General features: G+C 45.3%; 1 protein-coding gene across 2 annotated transcripts in view; it reads left to right on the forward strand.

The window, feature by feature from the left end:
* The first annotated feature begins 9,418 nt into the window (after positions 1-9,418).
* Positions 9,419-20,297, forward strand: part of TMEM50B (transmembrane protein 50B) — a 36,980-nt gene continuing 26,101 nt past the window's right edge. The window contains exon 1 of one of the 2 annotated variants that reach the window (XM_061413994.1): positions 9,419-9,508. The gene's annotated coding sequence lies outside the window, so the exon portion shown is untranslated. The remainder of the gene's footprint in view (positions 9,509-20,297) is intronic. The other variant, XM_061414073.1, reaches the window with a different exon arrangement.

Genomic DNA, 20,297 nt, shown 5'->3' on the forward strand with positions numbered 1-20,297 from the left:
ACCCTGACCCCCTGCACTGGGAGTTCAGAGTCTTAGCCATTGGACCACCGGAGAAGTCCCATATATCAACTCTTTTTTTAGCTTCTTTCTTCATATGTGTGTGTGTGTTTGTGTGTGTGTGTGTGTGAGTCGCTCAGTCGTGTCCAACTCTTTGCAACCCCATGGACTGTAGCCTGCCAGGCTCCTCTGTCCATGGGATTCTCCAGGCAAGGGTACTGGAGTGAGTTGCCATTTCTTTCTCCATATAGGTCAATACTACATATATATTGAGTAGAGTTCCCTGGCTATACAGTAGGTAGGATTCAGTGTGCTTTATAGCTGGATTGTTCTTCTTCTTGAGGTCCCTGCCTCCCTGACTGCCTGTAATACCAGTGAGCAAGAGGAAATGTGATGTAGGGGAGACGAAATGAATGAGCTTCAGAGTTCGAGAGACTTGAATTCAGATCCAGGATTTTCCACTCGCCAGCTATGAGACCTTCCTAGGCATCTATCTGTCTTCTCTTATCAAATGAATATCATCAGACTCAACTTGCAGGATAGTTGTAAGCCTTTGAGATGATGAACATGAAATGCTGGATGTTGGAGGGGGACGGGCGTGTGAGCGTGCCTACGTGCTCAGTTGTGTCTGACTCTTTGAGACCCCATGGGATGTAGCCCGCCAGGCTCCTTTGTCCATGGGGTTTCCCAGGCAAGAATACTGGAGTGGGTTGCCATTTCCTTCGCCAGGGGATCTTCTCCACAGGTATTCGACCCTGTTTCTTGCAGGGAGTAAATCAGTGGTTCTCCGCAGATTTGCTGCTGCTACTGCTGCTAAGTCGCTTCAGTCGTGTCCGACTCTGTGCGACCCCATAGACGGCAGCCCACTAGGCTCCTCTGTCCCTGGGATTCTCCAGGCAAGAATTACTCAGCTGTAAATCAGTGGTTTTCCGCAGAGGCATTACTGCCCCCCCACAGGACATTATGGAAAGTTGGGGGAGAATCTTTAGTCAACAAGATGCGAGGCACTACTTGGACAGCAAGGAGATCCAACCAGTCCATCCTAAAGGAAGTCAGTCTTGAATATTCATTTGAAGGACTGATGCTGAAGCTGAAACTTCCAATACTTTGTCCACCTGATTTGACGAACTGACTCATTTGAAAAGACCCTGATGCTGGGAAAGATTGAAGGCAGGAGGAGATGGGGACGACAGAGGATGAGATGGTTGGATGGCATCACCGACTCAATGGACATGAGTTTGAGTAAACTCCGGGGGTTGGTGATGGACAGGGAGGCCTGGCGTGCTGTTCATGGGGTTGCAAAGAGTCGGACAAGACTGAGCAACTGAACTGAACTGAACTGAACAGGCAGCCCATTTGGACCAGTATGTCACGCTATGTGTATTTATGTGTGTGTGCTCAGTCACTCAGTCATGTCCGACTCTGCGATGCCATGCACTGTGGCCTGCCAAGCTCCTGTGTCCATGGGATTTTTCAGGCAAGAATACTGGAATGGGTTGCCATGTTCTTCTCCAGGGGATCTTCCTCTCACCCAGGGATCAAACCTGAATCCCCTGCATTGGCAGGTGGATTCTTTACATGACTCAGCTGGTAAAGAATCCACGTGCAATGCAGGAGACCTGGGTTTGATTCCCTGGATTGGGAAGATCCCCTGGAGAAGGTAATGGCTACCCATTCTAGTATTCTGGTCTGGGGAATTCCATGGAGTATGCAGTCCTTGGGGTTGCAAAGAGTCGGACATGACTGAGCAACTTTCACTTTCACCTGGGAAGCCCAGTTTGTCATGTTGGCTGGCTGGATTGGTAAGTCCATGCAACCCTAGTTGGTAAGTATTTTAAACATCATTCCTGACCACAGGCACTTAAGAGATGGGGCCAGGGACACCAGGTGTTTCACAGTGTATGGGGTACTTGACCAAAATGAGGAATTGTTCCTTGTCCCGCTCAGCATTCAAACATCCCACCAGACATTCATGTGGGTGAATACTCGCTTATAGTCATTGAAGCCTAAAATGGGATTATATTTTACATATAAATATGCCAATTTTGCATGATTTTAAATACACTTATCTTTTCCCCCCATAAAAGCAACTACTGTGAAAATTGTACTTCATTTTCTTGGGAACTCACCAAGAATTGTACTTCATTTTAGAAAAATGTTACCAATGGCACCATGGCCTGTGGCATTTGACTTGCCAATACTATGTGTCTGTTGGAGTTTGCATTTGTAGTGCTAAAGACAAATGTATACCAGAGATCAGACACCTCCCTGATTTTTGGTTTAAAAAATTTATTATTATTATTATTATTTTTTGAGATCCCTTTTAATTTAGAAGTAAATGGCACCCCACTCCAGTACTCTTGCCTGGAAAATCACATGGACGGAGGAGCCTGGTAGGCTGCAGTCCATGGGGTCGCTGAGAGTCGGATACGACTGAGCGACTTCACTTTCACTTTTCACTTTCATGCACTGGAGAAGGAAATGGCAACCCACTCCAGTGTTCTTGCCTGGAGAATCCCAGGGACGGGGGAGCCTGGTGGGCTGCCAGACGTCTATGGGGTTGCACAGAGTCGGACATGACTGAAGCGACTTAGCAGCAGCAGCAGCAAATGTTATTTTAGTAATAATTAATCCAAAATTAAATTAATGGAGATCAAAAAATAAAAATTAATGGAGATCACAGCCAGCATCCAAGACGACCCCTAAAGATCCCCACTTTCTGATATTCACATTTTTTGGTGTGCGTAGCATTCTCCCACAATCGGCTTCCCAAGTGGTGTTAGTGGTAAAGAACCTGCCTGCCATCGCAGGAAGTGTAAGAGATGGAGGGTCGGTCGTCCCTTGAGTTGGGAAGATCAACTGGAGGAGGGCATGGCAATGCACTCTAGTATTCTTGTCTGGAGAATCCCATGGATAGAGGAGCCTGGCAGGCTACAGTCCATGGGATTGCAAAGAACCAGACACAACTGAAACAACTTAGCCCACACTCACTCCCACAACGGCGCAAACGTCATGGTATGCTCTGTGTGACCAACAGAATAGAGCAAACGTGCTGCTATGTCTCTTCTGAGGCCAGAGGCTTCCTGCTGTCTCTCTCAGATCAGTCACTCTGAGTGAAGCCAGTTGCCATGTCTTGAGGCAGCCTTGTGGAGAGGGCGCCCGTATCCAGGCGCCCGTATCCAGGAATCAAGGCCACCAGCCACCAGCCATGTGAGTGAGCTTTATGGGAAGCAGAGCCTTAGGCGAGTATTCAGTATTTGCAGCCCCAGCTGACAGTTTGATTATAATCTCGTGAGGAATCCTGAGCCAGAAACAAGTCAGCTAAGCTTGTCTCAGATTCCTGAGTCTTAAAATTGTACAAGATAATAAATAAATAAATGTTTTAAGTTGCTAAGTTTTAAGATAATCTGCTGTATAGCAGTAGATAACTAATAGAGAAGACATACATGAAACTCAGTAGTCTCATTCATCAATAAGCATTGTTTTAAAAACATTTTGTATGTGCTATCCTTCCAGTATAATTAAAGTCAATCTATATTATAAAAATTGGAGAGGAAAATGGCAACCCACTCCTATATTCTTGCCTGGAGAATCCCATGGACAGAGGAGCCTGGCAGGCTACATGGGGTCCAGGCTACAGTCCATGGGGTCGCAAAGAGTCAGACGTGACTGAGTGACTAAACAACAAATATTATAAAAATTACATGTTGAAATGATTTATTAATTTTGACATCACTCTGGTCTTATACTGTTCCCAGAGGCCTTTTATCTTTTTTTTTTTTTTTTAAATATTTATTTATTTGGCTGCACTGGGTCTTAGTTGAGGCATGCTGAATCTAGTTCCCTGACCAGGATTGAATTCTGGGCTCCCTGCACTGGGAGCATGGAGTCCAAGTCACTGGACCACATAGGAAGTCCCTACCTAACTTCTTTATGACTTCTTATACTTTTATACTACTGTATGTTTTTCTGACTCATTCTTTGTTCCATAAAGCATTGAAGAATCTGTCTCCATATCAGTATTTTAAACACTGGTGTCTGAATATATCCCTGACATAGAGTACTTGGACTATTTCATCACCACCTTTTCCTGTATAGGTGATTATTTTAACATGGCTCATAAAAAAGCATGACTCATTTGTGAGAGTATCATACTTCTCATTACCTCCATTTTTTAAAAATCGGAGTATAATTGTTTTACAATGTTGTGTTAGTTTCTGCTGTACAACAACATGAATCATATGTGTATGTATATGTATATCCCTTCCCTTATGAGGCTCCTTCCTACCTCACTGCCATATCTCTATTTAAACTGAGATCATATCCTCTTTTTTCTGTTCTAAAACTAGTTTTTTTTCTTTTTACTATGCTGAAAAGCCAGTTTGACATTGTTTTTTCTGTTATTTGTAACTGAAAGAAAACCAGCTGATAAATGTATCCAGTGTCATCAGAGTCTACACTTTAGAAAGAAATGTTTCCTCTTCTGCTTGAATCAAATGATGGCCAAGTTTTGGTATCCTGTTTCCACTCTAAAAGACCATCTTTTTACCTACAACAAAACACCGGTACCATGCTTCATGTTGGTACTGATCCTCTCATTGTTGTAGGCAGTAAATGTTTCAGTTTTGTAGAAAACAAAAACCAAAAGGGCTGTCTTTTACTCAGATGACTGACACTGCATATCCATCCTTTCAGAAGAGGGTCACTTGAGGTCCATAGGAATTTGATCCGAATTCTAAGTCCAAATACAACCGTTCTAACGGACTTACTAACATGAAGTCTTTCTGTTTCACAACCCAATAAGCTTATGGTGAAAGACAATATATATAGAGTTTAGTTGCTCAGTCATGTCTGACTGTGTAAGCCCATGGACTGTAGCCTACCAGGCTCCTCTGTCCATGGGGATCGCCAGGCAAGAACACTGGAGTGGGTTGCCATTTCCTTCTCCAGGGGATCTTCCCAGCCCAGGGATAGAACCTGTGTGTCCTGTAAGTCTCTTGCATTGCAGGTGCATTCTTGACCGCTGAGCCGCTGGGTAAGTCCCACTGTGTGTGTGTATATTTTATATTTACTTATTTCCTGTGTCAGGTCTTAGTTGCGGCATGTGGGATGTTCTGTTATGGCACACAGACTCTAATTGCAGCATGCAGGCTTAGTTGATCCGAGACACATGAGAGCCTAGTTCCCCAACCACGGGTCAAACCTGGGCCCCCTGCATTGGGAGCTTGGAGTCTTAGGCACTAGACGACCAGGGAAGTCCCAGAAAGGCAATAGTTTTAGAAGTCCACTATGTTTTACACAACCTAGCTCCTGCAGTACTCTTTGGTGTATATTTCTAAAAGATGGGAAATGAACGCCATCCGTCAGAGTAAATTCATGAAGCAGCCTCAAGAAGAACAAACGAGAACCCACGGGACCTGGTGTGAAGAACAATCTAGATCGCTTCTTTCTCTTAGTAGGCTTAAACCACCTGGACTAGATTCTACCTGTCTAGGTTTAGGTGGAGTAGGCCCTTTAGAACCCGTCCTGGCCCAAACTTGAAAATGGTTCTGAAGTCACAAAGACTCCAGAATCTAGGAAGGTAATAGGAATTTAAGAAAACATATGCTTAGGTAGTTACAGAATTGAATACCACCTGATCAGGGCATGTGTGGAGATTTTTTTAAAGCTGATTTGCAACTTTTTGTTTTTCAGTCGTTCAGTGGTGTCTGACTCTTTGTGACCCCAGGCACTGCAGCAAGCCAGCCTTCCCTGTCCTTCACTATCTCCTGGAGTTTGCTCAAACTCATGCAACTTTACTAAAGATTTAAATCAGTACATTTGAAATGCAACTCTGAAATGTTGACATTAGTAATTTAACCCCAATAGCTTTCAAATGCCTATATTTTTTGAAAGCTCTATACATGTTTGACTCTCTGTGAAGTAAAAGCTTACAGGATGATAGAGAAACAAGCTGCATTAGTGTGAGTCCCCTCTCATGTCTGGGAAGGCAGCTCAAAGCATGTGCATCTTAATGGTAGGTCAACAGTAACATCTTCATAGATACGTGTTTTGCTCATAGATATTCCTCCGTAATCAAGTTTAAAAATCTCGGGAAATTTTTTTTTTTTTTTAAACATTTATTTATTTGGCTGCTCTGGGTCTTAGTTGCAGCATGCAGGATCTTTAGTGGTGACATGTGGGATCCAGTTCCCCAACTAGAGATCAAATTTGTGCTCCCTGCATTGGAAGCACAGAGTCTTAGCCAATAGACCACTAAGTAAGTCCCTCAGGGGATCTCACAATACTTAGTACTTTCAACAGTGATGAGATTTGAGACCATGATAGAAGCTTTGACTTGTCCCCCAATATCTCTTCATCCTTTTTCCTCAGTACTGAAACTGCATGTTCCAGCTTCCCCTGTAGTTTAGTGTAGCTAGGTGACTACGCTTTTGTCAGCAGGATGAAAGCAGAAATGGTATATATAAACGTTGGGAAAGTTTCTTAAAGAGAATACATGTTCCCTTTGTCCTCTCATCTGCTGGTAGGAATGTAAGCATAATGGCTAGAGCTCCAGCAGCTCTCTTAGACCATGAGGTGACATTGGGAATGGAGGCTGGTATCTTTCAAATGCCCATGTACTTGATAGCATAAATAAATACATGGGTGACTTTCTTGGCTGGAATAAGGAGGCTCCATCTGTCCCCATAAAGTACCAGAGCAGCTCTAGACTAACTTTGGACTTCTTAAACATGAGAGGGAAATACCAATTTTTGTTTCAGATCAGATCAGATCAGTCGCTCAGTCGTGTCTGACTCTTTGCGACCCCATGAATCGCAGCACGCCAGGCCTCCCTGTCCATCACCAACTCCCGGAGTTTACTCAGACTCACGTCCATTGAGTCAGTGATGCCATCCAGCCATCTCATCCTCTGTCATCCCCTTCTCCTCCTGCCCCCAATCCCTCCCAGCAGTCAACTCTTCGCATGAGGTGGGCAAAGTACTGGAGTTTCAGCTTTAGCATCATTCCTTCCAAAGAAATCCCAGGGCTGATCTCCTTCAGAATGGACTGGTTGGATCTCCTTGCAGTCCAAGGGACTCTCAAGAGTCTTCTCCAACACCACAGTTCAAAAGCATCAATTCTTCGGCGCTCAGCCTTCTTCACAGTCCAACTCTCACATCCATACATGACCACAGGAAAAACCATAGCCTTGACTAGACGAACCTTTGTTGGCAAAGTAATGCCTCTGCTTTTGAATATACTATCTAGGTTGGTCATAACTTTCCTTCCAAGGAGTAAGCATCTTTTAATTTCATGGCTGCAGTCACCATCTGCAGTGATTTTGGAGCCCAGAAAAATAAAGTCTGACACTGTTTCCACTGTTTCCCCATCTATTTCCCATGAAGTGGTGGGACCGGATGCCATGATCTTCGTTTTCTGAATATTGAGCTTTAAGCCAACTTTTTCACTCTCTACTTTCACTTTCATCAAGAGGCTTTTGAGTTCCTCTTCACTTTCTGCCATAAGGGTGGTGTCATCTGCATATGTGAAGTTATTGATATTTCTCCCAGCAATCTTGATTCCAGCTTGTGCTTCTTCCAGCCCAGCGTTTCTCATGATGTACTCTGCATATAAGGTAAATAAACAGCGTGACAATATACAGCCTTGACGAACTCCTTTTCCTATTTGGAACCAGTCTGTTGTTCCATATCCAGTTCTAACTGTTGCTTCCTGACCTGCATACAAATTTCTCAAGAGGCAGATCAGGTGGTCTGGTATTCCCATCTCTTTCAGAAGTTTCCACAGTTTATTGTGATCCACACAGTCAAAGGCTTTGGCATAGTCAATAAAGCAGAAATAGATGTTTTTCTGGAACTCTCTTGCTTTTTCCATGATCCAGCGGATGTTGGCAATTTGATCTCTGGTTCCTCTGCCTTTTCTAAAACCAGCTTGAACATCAGGAAGTTCATGGTTCACATATTGCTGAAGCCTGGCTTGGAGAATTTTGAGCATTACTTTACTAGCGTGTGAGATGAGTGCAATTGTGTGGTAGTTTTGTTTAAGCTAGTGTTATTTTGTGGTTGTTTCCCCCTGCTTCTTGCAGCCAAATCTGATCCTAATACAATAATCAAAAAAGAAGCAAGACTTAAAAACATTATTATTTGGCCATACTTGACGGTTTGTGGGATCTTAGTTCCCCAGCTAGGGATGGAACTCAGGCTGGCAATGAAAGCACTAAACCCTAACCACGGGACTGCTGGGGAATTCCCTACAAACTTGTTTTTAAAAGTCTACTTTCATAGATCAGCAATTCAACTAGTTTTAAGGTTGCACATATTGTATTGTATATTCTGTAGGAAATTTAGAGGGACAGAGCTTGCAAAATCTGTTGAAATTACACTGAAAATTCAAGATGTAACGTCTTTAAAGGAGACAGGAAGAGACCTGACTGTAAGAAAAAGAAAAATCTGGATGCCCGGTTAAAGCATCAGGATAGAATCAGAAGACTAGTCAGTTGTTTTGGTAACCATGGGTAACAGTACTCGTTGGTAGCCTCGGACAATTAACTTCACCTTTCTAGGCTTCCATTTCTGAGTGGTTGTTGTTGTTCAGTGGCTAAGTCATGTCCGACTCTTTGCGACCCCATGGACTGCATGCAGCACGTGTGCTTCCCTGTCCTTCACTATCTCCCGGAGTTTGCTCAAACTCATGTCCATTGAGCCGGTGATGCCATCCAACCATCTCATCCTCTGTCGTCCCCATTTCCTCCTGCCTTCAATCTTTCCCAGCATCAGGGTCTTTTCCAATGAGTCGACTCTTCGCATCAGGCGGCCAAAGCATTGGAGCTACAGCTTCAGCAACAGTCCTTCCAAAGAAAATTCAGGGTTGATTTTCTTTAGGATGGACTGGTTGGATCTCTTTGCAGTCCAAGGGACTCTCAAGAGTCTTCTCCAACACCACGGGTTCAAAAGCATCATTTCTGAGTGGTGGGGATTAGAAAAGGACATCTCTACAGGCCGCAGTTTCCAGAGAATCCTTCAGGACCACGTGCCCTACACTTGGCCAACGCCGAAGGGCCTATAGGCAAAGAGAGCCCCTGCCCCCGGGTCCCGGGATACCCTCTGCACGCGATCTCACGGATGCTACAATTGGAAGTTCCTGAGCAGAGACGCAGCGGGGTTGCCACCCAGAAGCAGACCTCGGGACCGGTCTTGTCTACGCATCCGCGAATCAGAGGACTCGGACCCTGGCGGGCGGCGCCCTAGCTCAGACCCCTGGCGTCAGGACCCGCCCCCGGAGCCCAGCCCCCGAGCCCCGCCCCGCCCCGGCCGGCCACTTGCTGCGCGCAGATTGGCTGCCGCGGTGCGCACGGCGCCGCGCCCCGCCCTGCCGGCGCCCTCAGCCTAGCGCCGGTCGAGCGCTCCCCTCCCGGGGCTGAGGTGGCGCGGAAGACGCCGGCTCGGCCGCGGCGTGGCCGCCTCCGCCTCTGCGTGTGAGCCCAGGGGGTCGGCGTGGGCGTCGGGGAAGCCGGGTGAGTGCTGGCGGCCCGTTTCGGGGGCGCGCGAGGGGACCAGCGCCCGCCTCCGAGGTGCAGGGAGGCACCCTTGGCCCGCCCGGGGCCTCCCCGGTGCGCGGCGCCGCCGCCGGGCGTATCGGGGTCCGTGGGGCGTCGGGGCGACGCCGCCCCCTTCCTCACCAGCCCGCTCCGGCGACCGTGGCCGGCGCTCGGGGGTCGGGGTCGGGGAGAGCCGCGATCTCTCGTCGTCGGGTTGGTTGCCCTGAAAGGTTTCCATCTCGTATCTGTCGGCTTTCCGGCGTTGCGGGGAAGGGGAAAGAGGTGCGCCGGCGCGGGGCCCCGGGCCCCTCAGGGGCTTCTTCGCCCCTCTTCGCGTTGGCTCTGAACCCTTCCTTGCTGAGAATGTGGTCCGTGTTGAGTGGACTTTTCGGACTCTGTACAGAGGTGTGGCGTGGAGATGGAGGAGGATGGACATTCTTTGGAGGATTGATCGTACAGGGTTGGGTGTCCTTTGAGAAACAGAGCAGCTCGTGTCGCAAAGGTAGTTGCACTGGGGACGGCCGTTCTCGTTTTTAAGCAATAAATTGACTCTCCAGTTAATCATGGGAAGGTGCTTAACTTGAAAGGTAAGTACGTGACCTAAAGCCAAAGCGCTGATGATGAGAGGCACTGTCCTCGCTCCCGCCCCGTTGCTGACGCTGTGTGTGTGTGTGTGTGTGTGTGTGTGTGTGTGTTGGGGAAGGATTGTTGGGGAAGGATTCAAGCCTCGTGTGTGTGTGTGTGTGTGTGTGTGTGTGTGTGTGTGTGTGTGTGTTGGGCAAGGATTCAAGCCTCCGATTGGAGTGAATGTGTCGTCAGCCTTGTGCCTCTCAAAGACCTTGATTTCTCTTCGCAGTGTGCCACCTCTTCTCTCAAACTCCTCACCTACCCGCACTGTAACACCCCTTAGCTTCACAGTTCCCAAGCCCCGGACTCTCAGCTTGTCACACTTCTTTTCCATCATCTTCAGACATTTGGTCATCTCTTTTTGCAAACATAGTTTTCAGACGTAGAACAAACATTAGACTTTTTTTTTTTTTTAACCGATAATACTGTTGCAAGCCTCTTTGTCCTTAAAAAGAAAACCCGGAGTTATCTTGAGTATCGGTGAGGCAGGAAAGGCTGGTTTAATGAGAGCAGGGGGAGGGCGCAGTGTTCCTCTTCCGGAGACGCGCTTTCCCCACCTCCATCCTCCTCCGCCCACTAGGATTAGGGCAGCCCTAACTGGCTGGTCATTTCTGAATTCACTTCTGGACTCCAGGGTGAAGAATTTATCTTATTTTATCATTATCAACTCCTTTAAACGATTACCGTAATACATTCAGGTTGTGAACTGTTTTTTTTTTTAACATTACAGAAGAACATCAAGTGAAAAATTGAAACCAGGGAATTTCCTGGCAGTCCAGTGGTTAGAGCTCTGCGCTTCCCCTGCAGGGAGCAGGGATTCTCTTCCTGGTCTAAGAGCTAAGATCTCAAGTGCCAAAAAAAAAAAAAAAGAAAAGAAAAGAAAAAAAAAAGAAACAGCACAGAAGTGTATCAAGTAAAAGGTTAGCATAAATTAGAACTCCTTGTTTCTTTACTTTGCACCCTCAATTCCAGTCCCTAGGAGGTGATGTGCTGTGTTAAGTCACCTCAGTCTTGTCCAACTCTTTGTGAGCCAATGGACCATAGCCCACAGGCTCCTCTGTCCCTGGGATTCTCCAGGAAAGAATACTGGAGTGGGTTGCTCTGCCCTCCTCCAGGGGATCTTCCCAACCCAGGGATCGAAACTGCAACTCGTACATCTCGTCCATTGGCAGGCAGGTTCTTTGCCAGTGGTGCTACCTGGGAAGCCCCAGAAGGGGATAGTACCATGATACTGTTGGGCAACCTACTTAATATAAGGACAGAATCATATCATTGTGGATATGCCTCATTTTAAAAATGCTGTAAAGCACGCCACTGTCTAGAAGTACTTTAATATATTTTATTGGCCCCTTATTGGTGGATGTTTTGGTTGTTTCTGAGTTTTAGCCATTAAAAGATTTACTATGTGAATATCTTTGAAAATTGTAGGATAAGTCTCAGATAGTTTAAACGGATTATTGTATTTTAGAGTATAATTTTCATGCTCTTTTCACGTGGAATCTTTTTGTAATTTGAAGGACTTTACAATTTAAAGACAGTAGCTAGGCAAAACTAATACAATATTGTAAAGTTTAAAAATAAAATAAAATTTAAAAAAAGAAAAAAAAATAAAGACAGTAGCTAATTTGTTTGATTTAAATGCATTTCTTAGTATCTGTGTGTCTTTTAGTATTTAGAGACTGGATCAAAAAATTTGTTGAGTACCGAGTTAGATAATGGTGAATTTTTTAACCTTGTTGCCACATAGTGGTGTTGACTTTAAGGTTATATTGACTCACTTGATTGGCTTAGTAGGAATGAATAGAGGGCCCTGAGGAAGGGAAAATGTGAACAGGTATGTTGTGTAGTACCCTCCTGTGGTAATCCCCCTGGAATATACAGCAGTAACTGGAATTCTTGTTCTCTTTTGAAATAACTTCCTTTTGTTGTAAAAGGTATCTTGGGTATGGAGAATGTTGTGGGGAATAAATACTGTTGCAGTGATCAGCACTGTATCTACAACCACGTTAAGAAAGGAGACATTTACATCTTTCTTCCAGAGGGAGCCTCTGTCGTGCTAGAAGTTAATCTTTCTCTTGCTTTATCAAATAAGCATTACACACAAATCCATAAATATACACATATATGTATATGTACACACATGTAAATGTTTACATGTTTTAAACAGTATATTTAGTTTTGAGTGAATAGTGTTAAAAACATATTACATACAAATAGCATGTTTCAAAGTTTTATTTTACTGTTACTGAGAGTGCTGCCAAGAATAGGTTTTTTAAGAGCACTTAAGAAACAGATATCTATGTAGTCCCTAGAGAAAGGACTGTCTCAATAAAAGTGCTGGGTTGGATATAATTGGTTAATGTTCCAGAGGGCAACAAAATCGTAATACCTTTGTGATGAATCATTTCTACAAGGCTATAATGATCATACCTTATTAATTTTTGCAGTTAAGCACAAACCTTATAGGATGATAAACTGTGTCTTTATTAACAGTGGATTGTTCATTAAATAAACTGAGATAAGGAAATTATTTCCCCAAGAGCCCAGATGAGGTCCTAACAGGCTTATTAAAAAAAATGCTAGTGCTTTCTCCCTTTGAGATTAAAATTTTGTTTCGTAATTGCGAGCACAATGCTGACCATGTAAGGAAAGGACAGGATTTATTGTCACTTTGAGATAAACGCTTCCAGGAAAAATGAGGGAGACAGAACGGCTTCAGCTTCCTTGACTTTTCCCCACAGGAGCCCTTTCTGAAGGGGTCAGTGGACAGTGTTCTGGGTGAGTCTTGGGAGACGTTTACTACGGTCTCAGGGGATCTGGGAGGCTTTAATGTGAAGTGAACACTGGAAGGACAGCAGAGATACGGTCAGAGGGCGTGGCCGGCTCTCTGTGGCCTCCCTGCAGTTACCAGGGTAGGTCAAAGCAGAACCTTCTGTCAGGGAAGTGCGTGTCCTTTGCTGATGCTGGCTGCAGGACTCCGAAAGAGAACAGGAACTGCCTCAGTGTATGATCATGATCCAGCCAAGCCCAGCTGAGGACGGATTAGTAGGAGTCTGGGCCAGGTTCACGGCATTCAGTCCTCAAGTGAAAAAGCTGGCGGAGCAGTGGGACCTCGCTTCATTCCAGCAGGTTGTCCGAGTCTGGGGGCCCTGCGGGGCTCTCGTCAGCTCTCCTGTGTGGGGATCTTTCCTGTATTCTCTTTTGTTGCTTTTCACTCACTCTGATGGCACTCAGACAGCAGTAGTCTCCTGACAAGGAGAATTATGATTCCTGATCCTTTGTGAACCTTTTTTTGTTGTTTGTTTGTGTTTTAATTTCCGCAGACTGTTCTCTGCTTTGACTTCAGTGATTTGGCGGCTTCCCTAATGGCTCCGTGGGTAAAGAATCTGCCTGCAATGCAGGAGATGCAGGTTCGATCCCTGTGTCAGGAAGATCCCCTGGAGAAGGAAGTGGCAACCCCCTCTAGTACTCTTGCTTGGAAAATTCCATGGACAGAGGAGCCTGGAGGTCTACAGTCCATGGGATCTCAAAGAGTCAGACATAACTAAGCACGCACACACATACATTTTCTGCTTTGACTTCAATGATTTGAAATTTAAAATAGTCTGTCTTAGTGTAGGTCTATTTTCATCCATTATTTTGAGTATCTGATGGGCCCTTTAAATCAGAAAATACAGTTCTTCCTATTCTGGAGAAGTTTTCCTGAATATTTTGTTATTTTTCTCCCTCATGTTTTCTCTGTAGTTCCTCCTGAAACACCTGTTACTTGGATGTGAGCCTTGTAAAGGTCTTCTCATTTTCTTACCTGTTTTCTTCTGTTTTCCATCTACTTACGGCTAGATTTTCTTAACTTCTACTTCCCAAACTTTATATTTGGATTTAAGAAAACCCCATGGTTATACTTTTAATATTCAAAGGCTATTTTTTAGTCTCTGAGTGTTCCTTACGATAACATGCTGTTCTTGCTTTAAGATGCAGTATGTTCTCTTGTTTCTGAGGTTGTAATGATTTTAAGTTTCCCTTCTCTGCGTAGCTTTCCAGACTCCTGTCTGGAAGGGATCTAGCTTCAGTCTCCTGCACCAGAACAGAGGAATGGCAAACTTCTGTCCAGTTTTCAGGATGATGCCTGAGTCTGCCATTGTGCATGGTATCCCTCAGTCCAGAAGGCCAGATGTAGGGGAAAACCTCAGACTTCTATCTGGATATGGATGAGGCAGTTGCCAGGCCATGGAGGGCATGGCAACCCACTCCAGCATTCTTGCCTGGAGAATCCCCACAGACAGAAGAGCCTGGCTGGCTACAGTTTGTAGGATCGCAAAGGGCCAGACATGACTGAAAGACCGAGCAAAGAGAAAAGGGACAGGTTCTGGGCCCTAACTTGTTTTCCTGCCTCCCTCAAGTCTTTACCGTGTTGGTTCTCAGCTTTTCCTGCTACTGGCTTGGACGTCCAGCTTTCTTGGGCATGCTCAGTCAGTGACCATGGTCCATCTGCTTTGCAACTTTCAAAATTTTACTGCTCTTGTCTCTTCTGTTCTCATCATTGTGTTCACGACTCCTTTTACTGATTGCAGTTTTTAGTGATGTTTCAGGAGGGAGCAAAATGAGATGCTTGGATACATCTTCACCCAAAGATAGTAATAGTTGTTTTTGACCAAGTGGTAACTGAAACTCCAATACTTTGGCCACCTGACGCGAAGAGCTGACTTATTTGAAAAGACCCTGATGCTGGGAAAGATTGAAGGCAGGAGGAGAAGGGGACGACAGAGGATGAGATGGTTGGATGGCATCACTGACTCAACGGACATGAGTTTGGGTGGACTCCAGGAGTTGGTGATGGACAGGGAGGCCTGGTGTGTTGCGGTTCATGGGGTCGCAAAGATTGGACACGACTGAGCTACTGAACTGAATGGCAGTACTGCCATAAACAGAAGGCCGTCTTCAAAGCGGTCCTATGTTTGTGATGTTTGTGAACCCTCTTCTTGGTGGGTAGTGGTTGATAGCATTGAGTGAGCCCAGTGTTCTGGCCTGTCTTTTTAATTCTCACTTATCGAGGGACGTGCTGTCATATCCCCAGTTTACACATCAGAAGACCAAAACCTAGGGATGTTTAAAGCTTGAACAGTTGTGGACTCCGCAGGGGAATGAGGGGGTAAGACAAATGGAGAGTAGCATTGGCATATATGCGCCATCATGTTTAAAATAGACAGCTAGTGGGAACCCGCTGCATAGCGCTGGGAGCTCAGCTTGGTGCTCCGTGATGACCCAGAGGGTGGGCTGGGGATGGGGAGCTTCAGGAGGGAGGGAGTATATGTATGCTTATAGCTGATTGCCATTGCTGTACAACAGAAATCAACACATTGCAAAACGATTATCCTCCAATTAAAAAAAAAAAAAAGCCTGAACAGTGCCAGTCACATAGCAACTATTCCATTAAAAATGAAATTAAATGAGCCTGGCCAGGAAGGCACAGCTGGGAAGAGGCTGATGTAGGCGAGGGCCCAGGCTGGTGCTCACTCCATGGACTGTACTTTCAGCTGCCTGGGTGGTGGCTGGCGCTGGAGGAGGGTAATTGGCGTCTACTTCCTTTGTGCCCTTTGGCAACATTCTTACTCAGGTCTTTACCTGCCCATTACTGTTTGCCAGGTGGGTTCCCTTTCACCTACTTGGGTTCAGAGCTGTGACCCGGGGCCAGTTTCCCTGAACAGGGGAGGAGAGCATTTTCTGAGCAATCTCAGAGGACTCAAAGATTCCCAGGCAGGGCTCCTGCGGGGAAACCTGGGTAAAGGTGGCTTCCGAGAGTGAGTGATGTTTTCCTGTGGCTAGATCAGCTCTGGGGTTGTGTAGCAGTCATCTTACTTAGGTAGCAACTCATGATTATCTGCCACTCTATTTTTTTCCAGCTTTTTATTATAAAAAATTTTTAAACATACAGAAAAATTGAACAAAAGATTTAACATTTTGCCATATTTGTCTCATTTTTTTCTTTTTCTTTGCTGAACCATTTGCTCATATGTTGCTGACACTGACACCTCACCCCCAAATAGTAAGCAAGCATCTCCTAACAAGGTCATTCTCTTTACATAACCACAATTCTGTAATGTTCTCTGACCTGTATTCTGATTTCCCCAGTTGGCCCAGAGTGCCTTAAAAGTTTTTTTTTTTTGAAATGAGGACCAGTTATGGCTTACACATTTCACTTGGTTGGTTAATTATGGCTTACACATTTCACTTGGTTGGTTAATTGTATTTTTTGTCATAGATGAGTTTAATGGTGAAATCTTTTGAACCTTCTAGCTCGTATTGCTTTTGGCGACTACTTCATGACTGGAAAGATGATGGTTCTCAGAATCTTCGAAATGGAGGGGACCCTTGATGTCATCTGGTTCAGTTATTTCCGAACTTGGCTTCTGTGTGTCCTAAAAGTTGAATTGGGAGTGTGTCTGTAGACAAAGAGATGAAGAGCCATTCCAAGGACACAGATATACAGAAATAGATACAGAAATATATACATGAATATATTGAAAATATCTAACAGTTTGCCTAACAGTAGTGTTTGGTAAGTATTGGCTGTCTTCTCCCTTTTATTTCTTTGTGACTGGAGTGAAGAGTGCCTCAGGATAGTAGGAGATAAGGAAGCTATATTAGGGAGAGACTGTAAGTATCCTGTGTCATTTGGCTTTATCTTGAGCCATTGAAAGTTTTACAATAAAAGGCATGATCCCACCTGAGTTTGTTTTTAAACTACTTTTTTTTTCCTTGACTGTGCCGCACGGCTTATTAGATCTTAATTCCCCAGCAAGGGAGCAAAACCATGCCCAAGTGGAAGCAGGGAGTCTTAACCACTAGGCTTCCAGGGAAGTCCCCCCAATTTGAGTTTTAGAAAGTTCTGGCAGAAAATGGACTTGAGAAAGCACAGAGGATGGTTTTAAGAACTGATATGCTTAAATATATTGTCATGGCAAGATTTTATTTCCTTCACTGAAATAATGCTTTTTATTACCAGTGTTTACAAATTATCAATTTAAATAAATCTAGGGCTTCCCTGGTGGCTCAGAGGTTAAAATGTCTGCCTCCAATGCGGGAGACCCGGGTTTGATCCCTGGGTCGGGAAGATCCCCTGGAGAAGGAAATGGTAACCCACTCCAGCATTCTTGCCTGGAGAATCCCATGGACGGAGAAGCCTGGTAGGCTACAGTCCACGGGGTCACAAAGAGTCGGACACGACTGAGCGACTTCACCTTCAGGTATAAAGTAGACTCTTCTTTTTTTGGTGACAGGATAATGAGACATGTATTGCATTTCAGAGTTTGAAAGACAGAATATTTAGATTCAGTCATTCAGCAAGTATTGGAGTGCCTTCTTTATGCCATGTACTGTGCTAAGCTCTGGGAGAACCACAGTGAGCAAAAACGGATGTGGGTGTCCTTTGTGGAGCTTACTTTCTTCAGAGGGAGGTAGGTATTGATCACATAGAAGATTAATACTGAAATGCTAGGGGAATTAGATCTGGCCATGGAGTCAGGAGAGCATGGAAGCCGTTATCATCATCCACTTGGATTATTTCAACAACCTTTTAACTGGTTTCGCTCCTTCCACTCTTCCCCCAGCAGTCTATTCTCCCCACAACAGCCTAAGGGATGCTTTTAAATGTTTGGCAGACTTCTCAGACTCCCTTGCTGCTGCTAAGTCGCTTCAATCGTGTCCTACTCCTAGCGACCCCATGGACTGCAGCCTGCCAGCCTCCTCTGTCCATGGGATTCGCCAGGCAGGAGTACTGGAGTGGGTTGCTATTGCCTTCTCCCTTAGGGCTCCCAATTTTAATCAGTAAAGACGAAAGTTCTCACAGTAGCCTGTGAGGCTACCCTGTTACCTCTCTGGTCTACTTTCCCAGCTCACTGACTCCATTGCAACCTCGCCTGCTTCCGTGTTGCTCCTTGAATAACCCGTCCTGCCCTGGGGCCTCTGCCTTGCTGTTGTTCTGTCTGATACTCACGAGGCTAACTCCATGCCTTCAGGTGTCATCTTTTCAAGGGGGCCTACCTTGTCCACCAGTTTGACCTTTCAGCTGGCCCCACTCTCGTCCACACTCCCAGTGCTCCTAGTCTGCTTTGTTTCCCGCATGGCATGTATCATTTTCTAGATCAGATCAGATCAGTCGCTCAGTCGTGTCTGACTCTTTGCGACCCCATGAATCGCAGCATGCCAGGCCTCCCTGTCCATCACCAACTCCCGGAGTTCACTCAGACTCACGTCCATCGAGTCAGTGATGCCATCCAGCCATCTCATCCTCTGTCATCCCCTTCTCCTCCTGCCCCCAATCTCTCCCAGCATCAGAGTCTTTTCCAATGAGTCAACTCTTCGCATGAGGTGGCCAAAGTACTGGAGTTTCAGCTTTAGCATCATTCCTTCCAAAGAAATCCCAGGGCTGATCTCCTTCAGAATGGACTGGTTGGATCTCCTTGCAGTCCAAGGGACTCTCAAGAGTCTTCTCCAACACCACAGTTCAAAAGCATCAATTCTTCGGCGCTCAGCCTTCTTCACAGTCCAACTCTCACATCCATACATGACCACAGGAAAAACCATAGCCTTGACTAGACGAACCTTTGTTGGCAAAGTAATGTCTCTGCTTTTGAATATACTATCTAGGTTGGTCATAACTTTCCTTCCAAGGAGTAAGCGTCTTTTCATTTCATGGCTGCAGTCACCATCTGCAGTGATTTTGGAGCCCAGAAAAATAAAGTCTGACACTGTTTCCACTGTTTCCCCATCTATTTCCCATGAAGTGGTGGGACCGGATGCCATGATCTTCGTTTTCTGAATATTGAGCTTTAAGCCAACTTTTTCACTCTCCACTTTCACTTTCATCAAGAAGCTTTTGAGTTCCTCTTCACTTTCTGCCATAAGGGTGGTGTCATCTGCATATGTGAGGTTATTGATATTTCTCCCGGCAATCTTGATTCCAGCTTGTGCTTCTTCCAGTCCAGCGTTTCTCATGATGTACTCTGCATAGAAGTTAAATAAACAGGGTGACAATATACAGCCTTGACGTACTCCTTTTCCTATTTGGAACCAGTCTGTTGTTCCATATCCAGTTCTAACTGTTGCTTCCTGACCTGCATACAAATTTCTCAAGAGGCAGATCAGGTGGTCTGGTATTCCCATCTCTTTCAGGATTTTCCACAGTTTATTGTGATCCACACAGTCAAAGGCTTTGGCATAGTCAATAAAGCAGAAATAGATGTTTTTCTGGAACTCTCTTGCTTTTTCCATGATCCAGTGGATGTTGGCAATTTGATCTCTGGTTCCTCTGCCTTTTCTAAAACCAGCTTGAACATCAGGAAGTTTACTGTTCACGTATTGCTGAAGCCTGGCTTGGAGAATTTTGAGCATTACTTTACTAGCGTGTGAGGTGTGTGCAATTACGTTTATTGTGTCGTTCCCATCTCCCTTCTTTCGCACTGCCAAAGCTCCACATGGCCAGTGGTTTTTATCTTCTCATTCTTGTATCTTAAGTGTCCACAGCAGGGCCTGGCGTGTAGCCGGCACTCCTTAAATAAACCTTGAATGAATGAAAGGAAAGCTGATGTTTGAGTGGAGAAGTCACAACTAAGGGGACATCTGGCATCATGAGTAGGAGTTAACCAGGTGAGCTGGGGGTGGAAATGTAGGTTTCACGCGGAGAGGATGTGGTTTATATGGGGTGATTCAGCAAGTGTAAGGCACTACAAGAAAAACGAGGATCATTGGGAGAGAGAGGAGAAAATATTTCAAGAGCAGCTTGAGGAGAAAAAGTGCTGGGCCGTGCTACAGCGTCTTTGTCTTTAGAAATGGAAAGACGGTGAAAGGTTTTAAGCAGGGAGGAGATGCCAGCTTTGTGCCTTTTAAAAGCAACAACAACATTCTAGCTGTGGTATGGGGAACGTATTGATGAGGGCACGATGGGTGAGGCTGGATCAGTTGGGTACCTGTTGTCATGGGACAGGTGGGAGAGGGACCTCTCTCCATCTTCAGGTGATGGTGCTGGAAGGGAGACGTGGAGAAGTTAGACTTGAGAGAGTTAAGTGAAAGTTGCTCAGTCATGTCCAACACATTGCAACGCCATAGACTGTACAGTCCATGGAATTCTCTAGGCTGGAAT

Source organism: Bos javanicus, chromosome 1 (genome assembly GCF_032452875.1).
Source record: "Bos javanicus breed banteng chromosome 1, ARS-OSU_banteng_1.0, whole genome shotgun sequence".
NCBI lineage: Eukaryota > Metazoa > Chordata > Mammalia > Artiodactyla > Bovidae > Bos > Bos javanicus.